The 21390-nt window shown below is 41.4% G+C and overlaps 1 protein-coding gene across 1 annotated transcript in view; it reads right to left on the bottom strand.

The window, feature by feature from the left end:
- The window catches only part of LOC134213139 (T-lymphocyte activation antigen CD86), a 291904-nt gene extending 273675 nt beyond the window's left edge, over positions 1-18229 (bottom strand). The window contains exon 1 of the mRNA XM_062691780.1: positions 17146-18229. The gene's annotated coding sequence lies outside the window, so the exon portion shown is untranslated. The remainder of the gene's footprint in view (positions 1-17145) is intronic.
- Positions 18230-21390: the final 3161 nt, after the last annotated feature.

Below are 21390 nucleotides of genomic sequence, written 5' to 3'. Positions count from 1 at the left end.
TTCATGTTTATTCAAAACAAAATATTTGTTTGTGTGAAAAACCAAACGAAATTGAAGTCTTATCCGATTCGATTTCACCAAACCGTAACCATGAGGAAGACTCCAAACAATCGGATGAGTTTCGATGGGAATCCGCATCTATATTAACGAGCTGAAGCTAAAAATACACCACACCTGTATGCATTTTGATCCATTTTCCTACGTTTTAGCTTCCATTTATGACCTTTTTCAGCCATCTGGTTGTACTATATTCTTAAACAGAGAACAGACATCCAAGCTAATGAAAACACGTTCTACACACTTGGGCTGGGCAGTTATCAAAATAAAACCCAAGTAACAATTATGGTTCATAACGCTCTTGGAGACATAGATTCACTCCTCAAGTGCGATACGAAACCACAAAATTGGCGTCGATGTCACTAGGGAAGTCAGTGATGACAGCGCCACCACACTTTTCCAATTTGAGTTGAATGTCCGATCTCTGTGAAGATTTTGTATTTCTTCTTAGGAGTCTTCTCTTCTCTAGCATCTATAGGTATGTGGGTGGGTATTGTATTAATTCCATTTAGCACCGTTTCACCTCAGTTGGTATACGGAAGCGGAATGGTAGTGATGACAAAGGAAAGAACCATGACATTTATTGTGTCACTTTGCTTATTTGTACAAGCACTCCCATTATCGTTTGCTTCGGCACAGCCACAAAAAGTTGGAAAGCTAAAAAAGAGGATATTGATATGACTTGTACAAGTGGCGGGACTATGGAACGTAACGCAGGTAAGATGAAAAGATCATACTTGGTGATATTAATGGTTTTATATTTCCAATTCCAGCCATTCTATTGTGACAGTGATTTTCCGCTATATCATATATCCGCTAGATTGTCCTCAGTTGTCATAAGACAGGTTAGTTTTGTCAGATTCATTAAAATTCACACGCCATGTAGTAAATCGCAAATCTTGGATGATGCAAGATCGTTTTTCAAAAAAATATCTATATTCATCGGTTTGAAAAAAAAATATTGTCAATTTTGCAAATATGACATTTTTGTGGTTCGGTTGTGGGCACGCTTGAAAACTCAGCTAAAAATAAAGAAGCATGAATAGAAACCACCCATATTTGAAGAAAAGAATAAATTATTCATTCTAATCGCCAGGAGGCACTGAAGAATCAGATCAATCCACCTAGCAGTGATGATGCCTCCATCGGTGGAGGATATTGAAAAAAATCACATAAGAAAAGTCTAATATAGCACTTTAGGTAAATGGGTTTCAATTTTTTATGGATTTACGTTTTATTGATATACCTTACAGTCAAAAAATCCTGATTAATCACCCTAGCGGTTATAGTGCCTTTCTCGTTCATTACAAAAAATAATATTTTGGCCATAAATTTTGATCCCATAGTCTGATCTGACCAATTTTTAATAGGAAACAATTGGACAGGGTTCCCCGTCGAATGCAACTTGTTGCAAGCAAATCAGTCAACGATTTGTTCTAAAAGTGTGGATATAATAACTAGACATACCCAAAGAACAAAAATATGAATTAGGCTCATTATTTTAATCAATTATGTCTAAATAATTATAAAAACCGTATAAAACCGTCATTTGAAATAAGTTATGGGACAACTAAAATGATGGTGAATTATTTTTCAATAAAATAAAGGTGCCCATAACCGAACCAATAAAGGTGCCCGCAACCGAATTTCGCAGCCTTTTTGGAAAATGAAGGAAAAAAACTTCGCGCTAAAATTTTTATTCTAATTTGATTTTAAATCACTTCAATTAATGACACTTTGAAAAAGGCCACCAAAACTTTCGTGTTGTTTTGCCTTTCTCGTATACTAAGTATACAAAAACAAACTTTTTATAGAAGGCCCGGAGACCCATAGTGTTATATACCAATCGACTCAGTTCGACGAATTGAGGTGATGTCTGTGTGTGTGTGCGTGTGTGTGTGTGTGTGTGTGTGTGTGTGTGTGTGTGTGTGTGCAAAACTAAAAAAATGTCACTCATTTTTCGGGCACTTACTCTTAACCGATTTGCTCGCAACAAGTTGCATTCAACGCAGGATCCTGTCCCATTGTTTCCTATTTGAAATTGGCCAGATCGGACTATGGGATCGAAAGTTATGGCCAAACTACCAATTCATACGAAAAAATCGCGTAAAAAATGTCACTCATTTTTCGGGCACTTATCCTCAACCGATTTGCTTGCAATAAGTTGCATTCGACGCAGAATCCTGTCCCATTGTTTCCTATTTGAAATTGGCCAGATCGGACTATGGGATCGAAAGTTATGGCCAAAATACAAATTCATACAGAAAAATCGCGTAAAAATGTCACTCATTTTTCGGGCACTTATCCTCAACCGATTTGCTCGCAAGAAGTTGCATTCGACGCAGAATCCTGTCCCATTGTTTCCTGTTCGAAATTGGCCAGATCGGACTATGGAATCAAGTTATGGCCAAAATACAAATTCATACGAAAAATCGCGTAAAAATGTCACTCATTTTTCGGGTACTTCTCCTCAACCGATTTGCTTGCAATAAGATGCATTCGACGCAGAATCCTGTCCCATTGTTTCCTTTTGAAATTGGCCAGATCGAACTATGGGATCAAAGTTATGGCCAAAATACAAATTCATCCGAAAAAATCGCGTAAAAATGTCACTCATTTTTCGGGCACTTACCCTCAACCGATTTGCTCGCAACAAGTTGCTTTCGACGCAGAATCCTGTCTCATTGTTTCCTATTTGAAATTGGCCAGATCGAACTATGGGATCGAAAGTTATGACCAAAATACAAATTCATACAAAAAAATCGCGTAAAAAATGTCACTCATTTTTCGGGCACTTATCCTCAACCGATTTGCTCGCAACAAGTTGCATTCGACGCAGAATCCTGTCCCATTGTTTCCTGTTCGAAATTGGCCAGATCGGACTATGGGATCAGAAGTTATGGCCAAAATACAAATTCATACGAAAAAATCGCGTAAAAAATGTCACTCATTTTTCGGGCACTTACCCTCAACCGATTTGCTCGCAACAAGTTGCTTTCGACGCAGAATCCTGTCCCATTGTTTCCTATTTGAATTTGGCCAGATCGGACTATGGGATTGAAAGTTATGACCAAAATACAAATTCATTCGAAAAAATCGCGTCAAAAATGTCACTCATTTTTCGGGCACTTATCCTCAACCGCTTTGCTCGCAACAAGTTGCATTCGACGCAGAATCCTGTCCCATTGTTTCCTGTTCGAAATTGGCCAGATCGGACTTTCGAATCAGAAGTAACAGCCAAAATACAAATTCATACGAAAAAATCGCGTAAAAAATGTCACTCATTTTTCGGGCACTTACCCTCAACCGATTTGCTCGCAACAAGTTGCATTCGACGCAGAATCCTGTCCCATTGTTTCCTGTTTGAAATTGGCCAGATCGGACTATGGAATCAGAAGTTATGGCCAAAATACAAATTCATACGAAAAAATCGCGTAAAAAATGTCACTCATTTTTCGGGCACTTACCCTCAACCGATTTGCTCGCAACAAGTTGCTTTCGACGCAGAATCCTGTCCCATTGTTTCCTATTTGAATTTGGCCAGATCGGACTATGGGATCGAAAGTTATGACCAAAATACAAATTCATTCGAAAAAATCGCGTCAAAAATGTCACTCATTTTTCGGGCACATATCCTTAACCGATTTGCTCACAACAAGTTGCATTCGACGCAGAATGTCTCATATTTTCTTATTGAAAATTGGCCAGATCGGACTATGGGCTTAGATGTTATGGTCAAATTACTATTTATTGTGAAAAAGAGTTCGAAAAAGTCTAGCTCACTTTTTTAGCACTTAGACTTCATCTATTGACGCTCGCAACAGATTGCATTCGACGCAGAATCTTGTCCCATTGTTTTCTATTGAAAATTGGCTAGATCGGACAATGGGATCGGAAATTATGACTGAAACACCATTTTGCCTTTTTCTACGAAAAGGCTGTATGTTCGCTCCAAACCAAACTTTTACAGAAGGCCTGGAGACACATAGTGTTATATACGTATAAACTCGATGAACTGCGATGATGTCTCTGTGTGTGTGTGTGCGCACCAAAAGTGCGAAAAGTTTAGCTCACTTTTTTGGAACTTATCCTCAACCGATTTAATACCAACTATAGATAGTAGAATATATAGATGAGCGAAAGCATGGCTGAGTCGATTTTTCTGCCCGTGCACACGCACATATGACGTCACAGCCCTTAACGTTTCCATTGAAATCGTGACGTCATGCTCGTTTGGAGACACGTTTGACAGTTCGTTTGGAGACAGAGGATTTATCTTCACTCATCTATATATTCCACTATCTATAATTCCAACAAGTTTCATTCGACGCGGAATCCTGTCGTATTGTTTTCTATTGAAAATTTGGACCATGGGCACAGAAATTATGGCTAAAATATACTATGTGTTATAAAAAGCGAGTAAAAAGTCTAGCTGACTTTTAATGGACTTACCCTCAACCGATTTACTCACAACAAATTGCATTAGATGCGGAATCCTGTTCTACTTAGAAAGTTGGCCAGATTGGACTATTACCTTTGAAATTATGGCCAAAATACTTTTTTGCCTTTCTTATGCAACAAAGTTGTACCGAAAGGCTATAATTTCTTTCCGAAAACGAACTATCGGATGCTTCCACACTGATACACTTCCCTTCCTCTTCATACGGGAGTTTGGTAGAAAGACGGTCATGAGATTTATATCATAACAAATATTGCCCTCCGCTCGCTTGATGGGAATGACATTTTCGTTTTCTTTTTGTGTAGTCGGAGCTTCAGTTCAATTTACATCCAAAAGTGATATCCTTAAAATATATGACTGGGTAAAATAAAACAGGGGTATGTACGTCAAAAAGATTGGAAAAGGAAACAAAAATGTCGAAATTCTTATTAGCATATTGTAGATCAAGCTGAAAACCGAACCGAGGTTTCGCGACAATCGCATTTTCTCGCATTTCCGGATGTTGCAACTGCATCGCGAGTAGTGCGCAACGGACAAAGAAATTTGTCTTTTTTACTCCTAGCTACTAGCTCATCTATTTTTAAGCACACACATTTTACGAAGGTCGAGAAAGGCACCATCACCGCTAGGTGGATTAATCTGGGTTTTTTTTTATAAAAAAAAATTGATTGGTTCTAACAAATTGATTGGTTGCGCATGCACATATTACAATAGCAAACTAATAACGGTAGTCAGAATAACAGCATCTGTTATCTGTCAAAAGATACGTAGGGGTGCCCACAACTGAACCTCCTCCTCTACGATTCGACGATCGATGTCTCAGAGTAGGAGGAAAGCAAATGGAAACAGCAGTTCTTTTGAATTACGTGTTGAAAAAGTGTATGTGGTAGAAGGATGATAGAGATGGTAAAGAAATCAAATGTTCCTAAAATGTTTTCTGGAGATAGCTTCTCTGAAAGGCAAGAATGCATTTGAAATTTAGTTAAGCTAAGGCTACGCTCATCTGTGTCGGGAAATCGATGTACCCGAAGGAAACGGAATTGAAGTGTCATGACCGGTGAAACATCTGCCTGGCAGTCGTGATATTCATAAGTTTATGTACCTGAGTGACCAGTTTGGAGAGGGAAAACTTATACTAAATTGAATAGAAAAACACAACACGTGTTCACATTTTCACATTCGCAATACATCAGTTCTGTGGCAGTCTGGGAAGAAGTCAATAAATATCTATTTCACACCAAGGATACAATTAGACCTTCATTATAAATAATCAAGCAATGTATCCAATATATCCTTGAAGATCTGATTCAGGACCAAAAAATCGCATCTGAAAGGATTAATGCATCACTAGTGGCGTACGATTCAGTGAAACGGAATGAATTATGGCAAATTATGCTTGGACATGGTTTTCCGGCGAAACTGATACGGCTGATTCGTATAACGTTGGACGGATTGAAATCAAGTGTAAGGGTTGCGGATGAAATATCGACGTCATTTGTTACCTTGGATGGATTAAAGCAGGGTGATGCACTCTCGAATCTACTGTTCAATATAGCGCTCGATGGAGCGATTAGGAGAACTGGTGTGCAAAGAAGCGGTACCATTATCACAAAATCGCATATGCTCCTGGGATTTGCGGACGATATCGATATTATCGGAATTGATCGCCGTGCCGTGGAAGAGGCTTTTGTGCCTTTTAAGAGGAAGACAGCGAGGATTGGACTCACGATCAATACCAGCAAAACGAAGTACATGGTCGCTGGCAATCAACGTGGGTTCATTAGTAGTGGTGGTAGCGAAATGGTGCTGGATGGTGAAAAATTTGAAGTGGTAGAAGAATTTGTGTATCTTGGAACATTAGTGACGTGCGATAATGATGTTACCCGCGAGGTGAAAAGGCGTATTGCAGCTGCAAATAGGGCTTATTACGGACTTCGTGACTAGCTTAAGTCCCGTAGTCTGCAAACGAAAACAAAACTTGCGCTGTATACTACTCTGATTCTTCCGGTGGCTTTATACGGCCATGAGACATGGACGTTAAAGGAGGCTGATCGGAGAGCTCTCAGGTGTTTGAGCGTAAGGTGCTGCGGACAATACTCGGCGGTAAACAGGAGAACGGTATCTGGCGGCGTCGCATGAATCACGAATTGTACCAGGTGTATAAAGGGCTGGATATTATTAAGCTTATACAACACGGCAGACTACGGTGGGCTGGTCACGTTGTTCGTATGCCGGAAGAACGTCAAGCGAAGATAATATTTAGTAGAGAACCCGGAAGAGGCCGCAGGCTTCGTGGAAGGCCGCGTACACGATGGCTTTTTGCAGTTGAAGAGGACCTAAGGGCGCTCAATGTTCAGGGCGACTGGAAGCGATTGGCCCAGGATCGAGTCCAGTGGAGAAGGATACTCCATTCGGCGTAGGTTCATCGAAGAGCTGTAGCCCATCAAGTATCAAGTAAGTACAGTGTTGACCCTGTTTTTTCGCTCCTCGATTTTGTCTACCAGGTCCCGATTTTACTACCTTTTGACCCACAAAAATTTAAAAGTTTCAGTCATTCTTTTTATTTTTAGCAAACAACAACGATTTTCATGAAATAACTTTTACAGCCTGTGATTTATTATGAATGACTTCTGAGTACCTGCGGAAGATTCTGTAAAAACTTTCAACAAGAAATAACGGGTACCGTGCGCGCATTTTGTCGTTCGAAGGCATAAACTGATTCATATTTGTGAAATGAATTAAAAATCGAAAATATGTTTTTTACGGTTTTGTCACATGCCTTATTATCACCCCAAAATTCATCAGAGGGTGATAAAATCGGGATATTACTGTAGTGCCATGAAGGCACTAGCCCTTCTTCAAAATATGGTTTAAACGCGTTAAAACGCATGAGACCCAAAATACGCATAAAAAAGAAGCCTCATATTTACTTAAACCGCATGAAAAGCGACTCCAGTGTATTGTCGCGCTCTTCTAAAACGCTCAGTTCGTCGCGGTGGTAACGCGCAAGCAAAGATTGCGCAGCAGCGCGCCCATAAGCTTTAAGGTGACTCGGGGAGGCACTACACACCGTGTTATTTTTCCTATCTTTTGTCTTTTTCTAGCATTGTCACCTCGTAACTTTGGAGCGGTGTATTTCGGTTTTCAGTTGTTTGATGTAACTGTAAATGTATCAGCATGTAGATTGCGAGTAAGCACGCACCGGTGATACTTTTTAAAAATCATATTTGATGTAGAAAAAAAATGAAGCATTCAATGTTAAAAATGATGACGATTTGATGATTGTTCGTGCTTCCCGTATCCCCTTAACACAGGGTGCGTGTCTGTGCTGTTAAATTTAATAAGCCGCCATAGCTGAATAACCGCCGTGTGTAAAGTAAATGGGCGCGCTTCAGCGCGATTCGATGGAGGCTGATTAAGATGATCATGATTTGAGTGTTTATCTTGGGATGCATAATATATCGATTAATACAAGATTTGTTCGACTGCTTGGAATTAAATGAAAATTATTAAGCTTTTTTTTAAGGGAATGTCTTCATCAGCATAAATCAAGTTTAGTGCTATTCCATTTACAGCAAAGTGTAAAAATTGGAACAGTCCTAAACCCGCCTTATAACAGTGATTGAATTGTTTTCTAAACAAACACGATGAAAACAATAACCTACTGGCTACCGTTAGATTAGCCAACGTATTATCATAACTTTATTCGCCACCACCAATTCTGTCCTTCAGAAAGAGGCTTAAAGATACTCAATGAGCAACTTTTTCCTCACTTCATTGTGTCAAATCATTCAGTTATCATTGAGATATGAATATATTTCGGTGCTACCCGGAACAGAGTGAAACGTAAAAGTACCAACGAGAAGAGCAAAAATTCGTGTGTTGAGAGCAGTGATCATTTTTCTCTTTTCCTGATTCGCTATGAGAAGCATTCCATCCCTATCCCCAACACGGACATCATATTGCTGTAAAATACGCACCTTTTGGCCCACCGCTTAATTTTCTCTGTGCATAAAAAGAGTCGTGTCTTGCGCGCGCGTCGTCATTAAGAACATCACTCAAATGATATCGTTGCTCACATGTTTTTAGTTATTTTGATGGGGCACAATTTTGAAAATCGGTCCTTTGTTAGAACCATTTACTATACAAAGAGAAGGGTTTGATTGACCACCACCGATGGACAGCTCTGATGCTGCTGGAACTGCTACCGACGCCATAATTGCCACTTGATGCGTCTTTAGAATCACTGACAGCAACCAAACGATTATCCAAATCTGAAGAGAAAATTTCACTTCCTAAATGGCTGCAGCAGATATCACTGCTTATAAATTTTCTTCACATTCGCCGACGACCATCACTGATGCTTTTGGGTTCGATAACGATGCAATCATTGCCATTTAATTGCATATTACTTTAAAGAAAAAGTGGCTCAAATTAACTCTTCCGTTTTAAAATGGGGTTCTGAGAAGAACCGATTAATGATTTTTGAGACCTTGATGCGCATTATAACTACTAACAGCAACCAACAGATTGTCCGAATCTAGCGGGAATATTTTACTTCTCAGATCAGATTTTTCTTAATCCACTATTATATACAAGAGCAAGTTCAATATTGAAAGAAGTTTCGCCACATTACTAAGCACATTCTGGTGACAGACTGCGACGACTGCCACTGATGTCGATGCAGGGACCGCTCTTCAAGGAATCTCGAATTCCCGCGCGGGCTCCTTTCTTGTTTTTAATTTAGTCAGCTCGAAGCCCAGCCCCTTTGTTGTTCTTTGTGGGTGCAAATTTTATGTGCACTCATTACGAATAACGAAGGGGCAAGGCTAATGAGCTTACTTCATTAGATACAAGAAAGCTGCTTTAGCACGAGCGCTAGCCAGCCAGTTCAAGATTCTTCGGAGAGCGGTCCCAATATCGAATTGACGGGAGCTGCAGATCCAATTTGATGTAAATAATCGTGTGGCATTAATTGTGGCACTACGAGGAACATTTGAATGGCGCTGAGAATACTGGCAGTGAAAGTCAAAGCAGCGGAGGAGATGACTACGTCAGTTCAGCGGACGATGGAAGCCAATCGGCCCCCACCTTGAGGGAAGTCAAGGATGCCATTCAACAGCTAAAGACCAATAAATCAGCTGGTAAGGATGGTATCCGAGCTGAGCTCATCAAGATGGGCCCGGAACAGCTAGCTACTTGCCTACACAAATTGATAGTCAGAATCTGTGAAACTGAACAGCTGCCGGAGGAGTGGAAGGAAGGGGTTATATGCCCCATTTACAAGAAAGGCGACAAGCTGGAGTGTGAGAACTTTCGAGCGATCACCATCCTTAATGCCGCCTACAAAGTGATATCCCAGATCATCTTCCGTCGTCTGTCACCATTAGTGAATGAGTTCGTGGGAAGTTATCAAGCCTGCTTCGTTGACGGCCGCTCGACAACGGACCAGATCTTTACTGTACGGCAAATGCTGCAAAATGCCGTGAATACCAGGTCCCAACGCACCATCTGTTCGTTGATTGCAAGGCGGCGTACGACAGTATAGACCACGTAGAGCTATGGAAAATTATGGACGAGAACAGCTTCCCTGGGAAGCTTACCAAACTGATCAAAGCAACGGTGGATGGTGTGCAAAACTGTATGAAGATTTCGGGCGAACAGTCCAGTTCGTTCGAATCGCGCCGAGGACTAAAACAAGGTGATAGACTTTCGTGCCTGTTGTTCAACATTTCGCTAAAAGGTGTCATGCGGAGAGCCGGGTGTAACAGCCGGGGTACGATTTTCAACAGATCCAGTCAATTTATTTTTTTCGCGGATGACATGGAAATTGTCGGCCGAACATTTGACAAGGTGGCAGAACTGTACACCCGCCTGAAACGTGAAGCAACAAAAGTTGGACTGGTGGTGAATGCGTCAAAGACAAAGTGCATGCTTGTGGGCGGAAGAGAGCGCGACAGTGCCCTCTTTGGAAGCAGTGGGACGGTAGACAGGGATACCTTTGAGGTGGTTGAGGAATGCGGCTACCTCGGATGCTTGCTAACGGCTGACAACAACGTTAGTCGTGAAATACGAAGGCGCATCATTTGTGGAAGTTGGGCTACTACGGGCTCCAAAAGAAAATGCGGTCAAAAAGATTCGCCACCGCACCAAATGTCATGTACAAGACGCTAATAAGACCGGTTGTCCTCTACGGACATGAAACATGGACAATACTCGAGGAGGACTTGCAAGCACTCAGGTATTCGAGAGACGGGTGCTTAGGACTATCTTTGACGGTGTGCAAGAAGACGGCGAAGAATGAACCACGAGCTCGCCCAACTCTACGGCGAACCTAGTATCCAGAAGGTAGCTAAAGCCGGAAGGGTACGATGGGCAGGACATGTTGCATGAATGTCGGACAGCAACCCTGCAAAGATCCGCCAGGTACGTGACGGCGTGGAGCGCAGCGAGCAAGATGGGCAGACCAGGTGCAAAACGACTTGGCGAGCGTGGGGCGTATCCGAGGATGGAGAGATGCGGCCTCGAACCGTGTATTGTGGCGTCAAATTGTTGATTCAGTGTTACCTGTTTAGATGTAGACTAAATAAATGAAATAAATTAAATGAATCTTGTGGCCGTCGTAAGCAACATCATCAAGATATCGAATTCATCCAACATTGATGACCGACGGCAACAAAAATCTCGTCGTCGGTGGGAGCAGTACTGAAGCGAAATTTTCTTGCATACTGATAGTGGATCGGAAATTCGTAGATTGGAAACTAGTGATACTCATTATTTTTCTTTTGAAATCCTTATCCAGATTGCTCTCAAAAAACAAGGTGGGTGTGGTCCTTGATTTCAATCTAGGACAAAAATCATAAAAACATGAGGATTACTACTCCTGGCCGCCCACATCTTCACCGTAACTTGGGAGGGGAAGGAAGTGTTGATGTAGTACTTACTTAACGAGAGGCCCTCGACTCAGCGACACCCTCATAAGTACCACGGAGTTGGTTATTGGGGAAGGTATTCGTTGGGTCAGGATTTGCCTGTAGCTGACAATGTGACCGTGGTAGATCTTACACCGTAACACACCACGCAAAGGTGTCTACCCAGCGTTACGGGAATTCATATGATATTACGATTCTCATTGCAAAAAGTAGTTTTACGTAGTTTATGTCCAGCGGTCGTGTCTTGTACACAACCCTTCTATTTTTTTCTCCTGAAAACGGCGTGGCCACTTCCGTTCTACGTTCTGCCGGGTCCCTTGTTGCAGTGCGACCCCCGCGCTTCGTCCTTCTTCTCCAGAATCTGTCTGCAATCTTCGTCGAACCAATCATTCCGTCGATTTCGTCCCACATACCCGACGTTGTTCTTCGCTGCGTCGTTAATGGCTGCTTCAACTGTATTCCAGCAGTCCTCAAGAGGGGCCCCGTCAAGCTCCACCTCTCTCTTTCGGCAACGCTGTGTCGAGATATTTAGCGGATGCAGTGGCGACATCAGGTTGCTTCAGTCGCTCTAGGTTGTACTGGGGCGGCCGTCGACACCGAACATTATTGATAAGCGATAGTTTTGAGCGTAGTTTAACCATTACTAGATAGTGGTCAGAGTCGATGTTATCGTTATGATATGTGTTGACGTCGATAATATCGGAGAAGTGCCGTCCATTAATCAGATCGTGGTCGATTTGGAATTCTGTCTGCAGTGGTAATCTCCAGGTGTACCGATACGGAAGGCTGTGTTAGAAGTAGGAAAACCAGACAAGTTTACGATATACTGGAGCGTGTGTAAAGTCGTTGAACAAACCGAGTTGACCAACGAGTTCGTTAAACAGCTTTACACACGATCAAATGTTGCAGCAACGTGCCCAACTTCCCGGGGGCGGAGCCAAACATGACTGACCGTGCGTCTGCAGGGTTAAAACGTAAACGAACGTCTCTACATTGAATTCAACAAGCTCAAAGAAGACAACATATTTTTAAATGAACCGTTTGTTTGAAAAACTGCACATGTGACATTTTTGGCCAAAATGAGATTTTCATATATTCTGAATCCTCGTCCAAAAATACGTATTCTGGCAAAAAATACGAAAAAAAAATGTATGAAGAATTTTTCGTTTGTTTGATAAACTACATATGCACACACACTTTGAAGAGCAATTATGAAGTACGGCTTGGAATTTTCAAACAGAAAGTGTCCCAGGATGCTGAGTTTTGCCAAAAACTATTGAACTGTACCGAAGAAATCGAAAGATTCGGTGCAAATTTGTTCTAAAACAGTTATTTGTTGTATTCTCGGAATTGTGTAAAATGAATATATGCAGTTCCTCAAACAAATGATTCAAATATTTTCTGTAGTTTCATATACTATAAGGTGATTCGATCAAGGTCAAAATTTGTTCTCGTGCTCCAGGTGATGTCTTTCATAAGCTATTTCATACTCCCATCATCATATATCATTTTCGGTAATGTAAGTTCATTGCCAATTTTTTTTAATTTAATTATTTTTAATACAACATAATTACATAAATAACCGCCTAATGGTTTTCAGAGTATATGCTCTTATGTACACCTAACTACTATGCACTACTAATTCAAAACGCATCCAATTTTTCTCTTGAAGGAAATAAGATCTCGTTCACTTCTGCAATTTCTGGGTAAATCGTTTCAAAGTTTTACAGCACGGTGGCGAAAGGATATTAAGTCTTTTAGACCATTTGAGTTACATCTCGGAACGATAAGTGCTGATACTCGTGAAGATCGAACATACTCAAAAATATTTTTGAGGTGTGAAGGAGGGTTATTTATTATTATATGGACTTGAATATACATTCTAATGCCGAATTCGTTTAAAAAAAGTTCCAACCTAGGTTGGAACCAGTTCCAACCAAAGTGCTGTCAAAACGTTTTTTTATTCGCTCAGGTTGGAACTAGGTTCGCACTAGTTCCAACCCCAAAGCTGTCGGGTTTGCACTGTGTTGTTTCACAGTTTCGCACCAGGTTCACCAATACAACTGCACTTCAACTATCAAAACCATATGGGTGGAATAAACAAGCCGAAGGGAAATACAAACCAGAGTAAAAATAAAACTCTTTGTGCATTTAATAAAGAATGCGCATCGAAATCCGTTTTACGGGAAATTTTTATTTCCTTTGATATTTGTCTACATTTGCATTATATTTAATTTCCCTTAGAATTTTTCAGTAATCCCAGGAGAATTTGTTTTAATCGGAAATATTATAGGCCTTCGATAATTAATTTGTAATTTGTTCAAAAATTCCCCAATTAATTATTTATATAAGTAGTTTTTAAAAAAAATCATACAGAAATTCTTAAAAGAATTCTTATAATTCTTCCAGGTATTCCTCCTTGAAGTCTTGTATGCATTCCATTGCGAATTCTTCCAGGAATGCATTAGAGTAATTGTTACGACAGTAACAAATGAGACTATTTCCGCTTTTTTAATCGACGTATATTTCTGGTAATCAACAGTGTTGAAGCAGGCGACGTTAAAAAACTCCTATCGAAAACATTGAATAATGGTTTAAGTACATGTATAGGTACATAGTTGAGGCAAAGCTTTCTTTTGTTAAAGGGTGCAAAGTGCAATAATAAACTCACGTTTAGTGTCCCTTTCTTGTTCCTCGTTAGCGATCGGTAGAGAGGTTGTAGGATAAAATACTATTAGCGCTTTTCTATTATGTTTGTCCGATCTGATCTCGTATGACAACTAATAATGTGCAATAAACATACCTAACAACTGTAGTAACTGTGCTAGATCTTAGGTATTTAGTGTATCATAATATTAAAGTAGGAAGATTAATTTGTCTAAACACCCGAATTCACGTTTACAAACTTCAGTGTCGTTGCCTGATTTGCACTGAATCAGCGACAGTATTGGATGACAACTAATATTGACGTGAACAAGATAGATGACTATCGAGAAGGTACATACCGCCGTTGGATGTATAGTGCGTGGCAACGGAACGTTGTAACAGTAATATTTCAGGCATTCCTTCATATTTTTCCAGAAATTCGTCCAAGAGTTCCTACGAAATTTCTTTGAAGAATTTCTTTGGAAGTTCCTCCAGGAATTCCTTTGAAAGTTCCTCCATAAATTCCTCCGGAACTCCCTCAAGAGATTTCTCCGAAAATCCCTACAGAAATTCCACCCGAAGTCTCTCCACGAATTCCTCCAGTAGTCCTTTCAAGAATTCCTCCGAAAGTTCCTTCAGAATTTCTCCCAAAAGTTTCTCCGAAGTCCTTCCAAAAATTCCTCTGGAAGTTTCTCCAGAAATTCCTCCGCAAATCCTCTAGGAATTCCTCTCGAAGTTCTTACAGGAATTCCTCATGAAGTTCCTCCAGAAATACCTTCAGAAGTCCTTCCAGAAATTTCTCCGGAAGTTCCCCTAGGAATTCCTCTAGAAGTTCTTCCAGAAATTCCTCCGGAAGTTCCTTCCGAAATTCCTCCAGAAATTATTTCGGATGTTCCTACAAGAATTTCCCCGGATGTTCTTTCGGAAGCTCTTCCAGGAATTGCTCCAAAAGTTCCTCCAGGAATTTCTACGGAGGTATTCCTGAAGGGACTTCCTGAGAAATTTCGAGAGGGACTTTCGAAAGAATTTCTGGAGGGACTTCTGGAGGTATTCCTGGAGGAACTTCCGGATGAATTTCTGGAGGAACTTCCGGAGAAATTTCTGGAGGAACAGCCGGAGGAATTCCTGGAGGAACTTCCGTAGAAATTTATGGAGGGACTTCCGGAGGTATTTCTGGAGGAACTTCCTGAGAAATTCCTGGAGGAAGCTCTAGAGGAATTCCTGGATGAATTTATGGAGGAACTTAGGGAAGAATCTCTGGAGGAACTTCCGCAGGAATTCCTGGAGTAACATCCGGAGGAATTTTTGACGGTACTTCTGGAGGAATTCCTGAAGGAATTTGAGTAGGATTTCGTGAATGAATTTCCAAATAATTTACTGAAGGAACTTCCGGAATAATTTTTAAAGGATTTTTGGGAGGAATTCCTGAACAAAATTTCAAAGGAACTCCTAGAGGGATGATCCAAGGATTTTCTGAAGGAAATTTTGAAGGAACTTCGGAACTTTCCTAACGAACTCCTGAGCACCGAACGTAACTTCAAGAAGAAGATAAACTTTTAAATGGATTCCTGAAACAACTTCCGAGGTAATTACTGAAGAAATTTCCGAAGGAATACCTGCAGAAACTTCCGGGGGAATTCCGGAAAAAAAAACTTCGAGTAAATGCCGGCAAGAACTTGCGGAGGAATTCCAAAAGGAAACTTCGATCAAACGCTTGAATGAAGTAGTGGAGGAATTCCTGAAGAAGCAGAAAGGAATAGAGAATCCGGGGTAGATATATCCATCCAAAAGTAAATTTCGTTATTCGCGAAAATCAGAGCGCGTACTTGATCGTTCATTATTTGATTCGTTGTGGCCCACAAACTGCCAGTGCACTGGTAAAGTCCGGTATGGTGATCATATGTTTCGAATCAAAACAAACACGATGCCACGCATACCACCATATCCAATGACAGATTGGAACTGAAAACGTTTTTTTATTCAAGGTTCGGGTTGGCACTGACCCAAGTTTAAAAACGACTTCGACATAAGTTTGAGGTGATTTGTGATATTGCATCCAAGTATTTGATTCCGATAGTTTGATATATGCTCGTATATTTTAAGATTGAAAGCATATCTTGTGACAACTACATCATTATATACTAAGTTCAATTTGTTTAAATTTTTCATGGAAACTAGACCAAACAGCGTATCGTCGTAATTAAACAAAGGAACCCAAAGTGATCTAGCCAATTGGATCCTTATATGTTGAGGAGTGCAAAGTCTCTGCAAAACTAGGGAGTGCAAAGCATTATAAACTTTGTTGCAGACGGCGTTAACTTGAGCATACCAGTTAAGGTTTGAATCCATCATAAGACCCAAATTGCATTGCCTTAATTCTGTTGCTTCACTCCCACAGCTCTAGCGGAAATTTGAGTACCCTAGTCACAATATTTGGTAATGTATAGAAACTGGCAAGAGATTGGTGAGATTTTCTGCACGAATGTATCCGTAAGTTTTTTAGCAAATGTTTTCTACTGTTAATCAAGCCTCGTTAGTATTAAGTATACAAAAAGTATACTGGAGGGGGAGCGGATGTTATTGAATTTATTAAATCACCTTTGTACATACAAAATATGTTCTATAGGGTCTGCGCATTGTTTACCATACCGCTCGTACATTTTTTTTTTGTGCAGCTCAGAAATAAGATTTACATTACTGATGCCGCCGTGTGTATAGTATTGTGTCGATTCGGCATTTCTGTCGTTGTAAAAGTTTTAGCCTAATGCAATTACGACTTGCTTCACTTATTTCCGTACTTAAGTAAACCGCCTCCAGTACACTTGAACCATAAAACTTTTAAAAGCGTATCAAATTTGCCGCTTCGTGTAGCATTAACGCAATGCCAGCACGCTACATGGCCGGAAAAAACGCCAAGTGAGAACACGAGCGTGTGGAAAACCCGAAAAAACAGCAGCAGCATAAAGTAAGGATTCAATTATATCCATTTTGCAGGGGCGATAAAGATAATTGACGGGGGAAAAGCTGCAGCTCCAACAAACGACTACCTACCTGTTATGAAATCAGTTGAATTATCGTTCCATTCTGCGTGGGTACTACGCGAATGGGGTCGTTGTAGAAGTGTACGGGAATGAGGTTGCTGTTGCGATTCGCCTCGATCCTTCCAAGCTGCTGCCGACGATAATGAGTTTATCTTTCAATGCGGAGGCTCAATTTAAGCTTAATCCTTCGTTTTTTCGGTGGGCTTTATCCTTTCGTGTGCACTTGTTGTAGTTTTTCTGTAGGGTTTTCCTACTTTCTTGAGCCGTTCACAAGTTTAAATGTTTTTTCCTAACTTCGTTTCAAGCTAAATTTTCCAATTCCCCCGCGGATTCTTCCTAACAAAACACTTTGCACATCACCAAGTATATCACATGACACAAGAAGCTTGAACTTTAAGTGAATTGAACAGCAATAACTGCTCTGTGATTACTTTTTTCTTTATTGCTTTCCACAGATTTTCTTCCTTTGACAGATTAAATTAACGATGACTTTCATCATTTCGATTGATTCTCCTCAAGAAGCACAATTCCAGTGTTCGTTTTATTATCGTTTCTCAAAGTACCAGTATTCCAGATCGGCTCCTGTCCTTCCGGCAATGATTTATAGCGTAACTTTTGCTTCTTATGATCTGTTTGCGGAGATGGGCCTAAACAAGAACCTTTCAAAAGAACCCAAGTCGTTTACAGAACTTCTCGCCACACTCTAAGCTCTCATACTCCAACTCGCAACCGGCCTCCAGAAAACTTCTTTCCATCAATGGAATCCTTCCTATCTCAATACCCTTTTCTTCTTTTACAACCAATCAACGGACAACAGCAATAAAACGACGATGGTGTGACAAATACACTTGTCTCGTCTTCCACTCAGCACCGAAAATATTGTTTTAATGAATCACTCCAATTAGTCAACGCTAATTACCACTTCCATCACTCGGCACCCCACCTCACAATACGCGAGCGCATCTGCAACCAGCGAACCGCTTAGCCCCCCACGAGTGCAGTTTCGCTGGACCAAGAATAACTCACACACGGGGCTTTCTGAATAACGCCTTCGGATGAGCAAAGGGAACTAAATCACAGGACCATTACCAGAGCGTTTGCCCGACAATAACCGTCGTCGTACGTCCGTTTCCTATCAGCGGCATGAGAGCACTGAAAATCTCGGACGATTTATCGAAGTCATCTGGCACCGTCAAGGATTCCCGCACATCTCCCGAGGAACTCTCGCACGCCCATCCTAATCACGCTCTCCCGGAAAATGCTCCGCCAACTCAGAGCACGAGCGCGAAAGTTTTCCAACTTTTTCAAAACATTGGCCCATTCCACCCGAGTTGGGCGACGCACAGAGCCAGAGAAGCCTTACCCAAACCGGTTCATGGTGACCAACACCGAACGACGGGTGGACGGCGACGGTGTGCTGGAATTTCAGCTTGTCTATGTCCACCGTCGTCGTTGGATTGGTGGAGTGAGAGCGAAATTTCCCGGCCATGCGCGTTGTGTTGTTTCTAAGCTTGACGTTTGCTCTTGAACTTTGCCGTTCAGCTGCGGTGACGAGAGCCAGAAGGGTGCTAATGGGAAATGATTGAACGCATTGAAGAAAATTTCCCCAGGAAGTGTCAGCGGTGCTATCTGGTGCACGATAGTCAAATTGTGATGGTGGAAAATCGAACGCTGGCTGTTTTCCAACCAATGAACGAAAACAAAACACGTGCAATTTTGGTGGCCGTAGTTTATTTTACCGATGAACTCCGTTGTTAGCTGCATGAATATTATCTATTTGTTGACTAAATATCATTTTAGGTAATTCCTCCATTTTGAAAAGGGATGGATTCCTAATGATAGACTTCTATTTTTTGGTTCTAAACATTATGAAACACATAAAATTGATGTACCATATCCAGCTTTCCACGCTCACCATAAGGACGGATGCTATAAAAAATAGAAAATAACTGCTTCAAGACACTGAACTGGAATTACCACCTAAGCAAACGTAAATTGTCCCGTTACAAAGGGCATCCACCGAGTTGTTTGGAAGTTTGTTGAGCAATTGGCCCTGACGGCAGCGCGAAAACAAAATAAGGGCTGGGTAATGCTTTTTTATTTCACCCGGCAAGGGATATGGGACGTTAATTTTAAAATGCTTATTAAAACGTTGAAACACGTTTAAGCAGAAAATGGTTTGATTTTTCGGGTTAGAAATTTGATTTACTTTTAGATTAGCAACACGAAAACATGTGTTGATAAGTAGTCAAACATGTAGTTTTCAAAAATTTTAACTCTACGTATTTAAAAGTTTTTAGTATAAAACGCTGTTAAACACATTTCAAAAATTATTTTAAAAAATACTTTTTATCTTTACTAAAGACACTATAAACACAGACAAACAGACATAACACTCATCAAATTTCCGTCGTTCACTGATTTACTGGTCAACTCAAATAATCATTAGATGGCCAATCGATCACTTGTGGCGCGCGCATCGTTTTTGCTCGAGTTTGACGTTTGTGCACTACCGCCATCTGGTTCGTGATTTGCCCAACTAACAGTAGAACAGTAGATTCGAGAGTGCATCTCCCTGCTTTAATCCATCTAAGGTAACAAATGACGTCGATATTTCATCCGCAACCCTTACACTTGATTTCGATCTGTCCAACGTTATACGAATCAGCCGGAAAACCGTTTCACTGAATACACCGTACACCGCTTTGAAACCAATAAATTCCGGGAGTACAACTTGCAGACACATAGTTGTACTTCCGGAATTTATTAAGGATTTGTCTCAGGGTAAACATCTGATCCGTCGTTGATCGGCCCTCACGAGAACCTGCTTGGTATTCGCCGACGAAGGACTCTTCAAGTGGTCTCAATCTGTTGAACAGGATACGGGACGTAATTTTTTATGCCGAATTAAGGTGGGTTATCTCGGCCGTCCAACCAGCTAGCAGGCATTTCCTCGTCTTCCCATATTTTCGACATAATATGGTGCAGAACTTCATAAAGCTGCTCAATGCCATGTTTGAGAAGTTCAGCCGGAAGCTGGTCCTTCCCCGCAGCCTTATTGTTTTTCAGCTCTTTAACAGCTTTTTTAACCTCATCTAGTGTAGGCGACTCCACAGCTTGTCCATCCCAATATTTATTATGGTCACCGATGCACCGTCACTTCCACTATTTAACAAAGTCTCGAAGTGTTGCTTCCATCTGGTAGCCACTTCGGTTTTATCTGTCAGCAAATTCCCTTGTTGGTCGTTGCACATGACGGGAGATTGCGCTGTCTTTCTCCGCACGCCATTGACATACTCATAAAACCTCCGCATATCGTTCTGCTCCATTTTTCCTGCGCCTCGCTAATCACTTGTTCTTCATATTCGTTCTTCTTCCTGCGGTGGGTTTGTTTTTCGACTGCTCTTGCTTCCTTGTACCGATCTCTATTCGATCGGGTACCCGACACCAACATCCGGCTTCTGGCAACGTTCTTCTCGTCTGTCACTCTCTGACACTCCATATCGAACCAACCCGTCCTGGGTCGTCTCTGTGCAGTGCCTACCATTTCTCGTGCTGTTGTGCTCACCACTCCGTGGATCGACTCCCATGATGTTGTCGCTAACGTTGATTGCACTTATCCGTTCGTCGAGCTTCTGGCGGTACCCAGCCGATACTCCTTTCGCCGACAATTGCTGGATATTGTATCGCATCGTTTGCTGTGATCTTTTGTTTGATACAGTTGACAGCCGTGATCGATTTTTACTGACAACGAGCTAGTGATCAGAGTCAATGTTCGGACCTCTGAATGTCCGCACATCGATAACATCCGAGAAATGGCGCCCATCCACCAGAACATGGTCTATCTGGATGCAAGTTTCATTATTTGGGTGTCTCCAGGTGTGCTTTCGGATGTTCTTCCGTGCAAAGTAGGTGCTACTGATGGCCATCCCTCTGGCAACAGCGAAATTTACTAGCCGTTGTCATTGGTAGCGGAGTGAAGGCTCTTCCTACCGATTATGGGACGGAAAAAGTCCTCTCTACCGATCTGAGCATTAGTGTGTCCGAAAACAATTTTCAGGGCTACGAAATGGTGAGTTGACATCCGGGAAGGGGCGCCTAACATAGCTCTGGCCCTCACAAGTTCCAATACTCACGCTTCCACGGGTCTTCCGATGACAATTGACCGCCAGCTAAGGGTTGCGTACTTAGCTGGCAATGCAGCCTGGGCACTGTTGTCCTTCTGACATCAGCTAGAGTGAGAGGGTGCGTCCTA

Source organism: Armigeres subalbatus, chromosome 2 (genome assembly GCF_024139115.2).
Source record: "Armigeres subalbatus isolate Guangzhou_Male chromosome 2, GZ_Asu_2, whole genome shotgun sequence".
Taxonomy (NCBI): Eukaryota; Metazoa; Arthropoda; class Insecta; order Diptera; family Culicidae; genus Armigeres; species Armigeres subalbatus.
The sequence above is the reverse complement of the archived record's forward strand: the minus strand, read 5'-3'. Positions and strand labels throughout refer to the sequence as shown.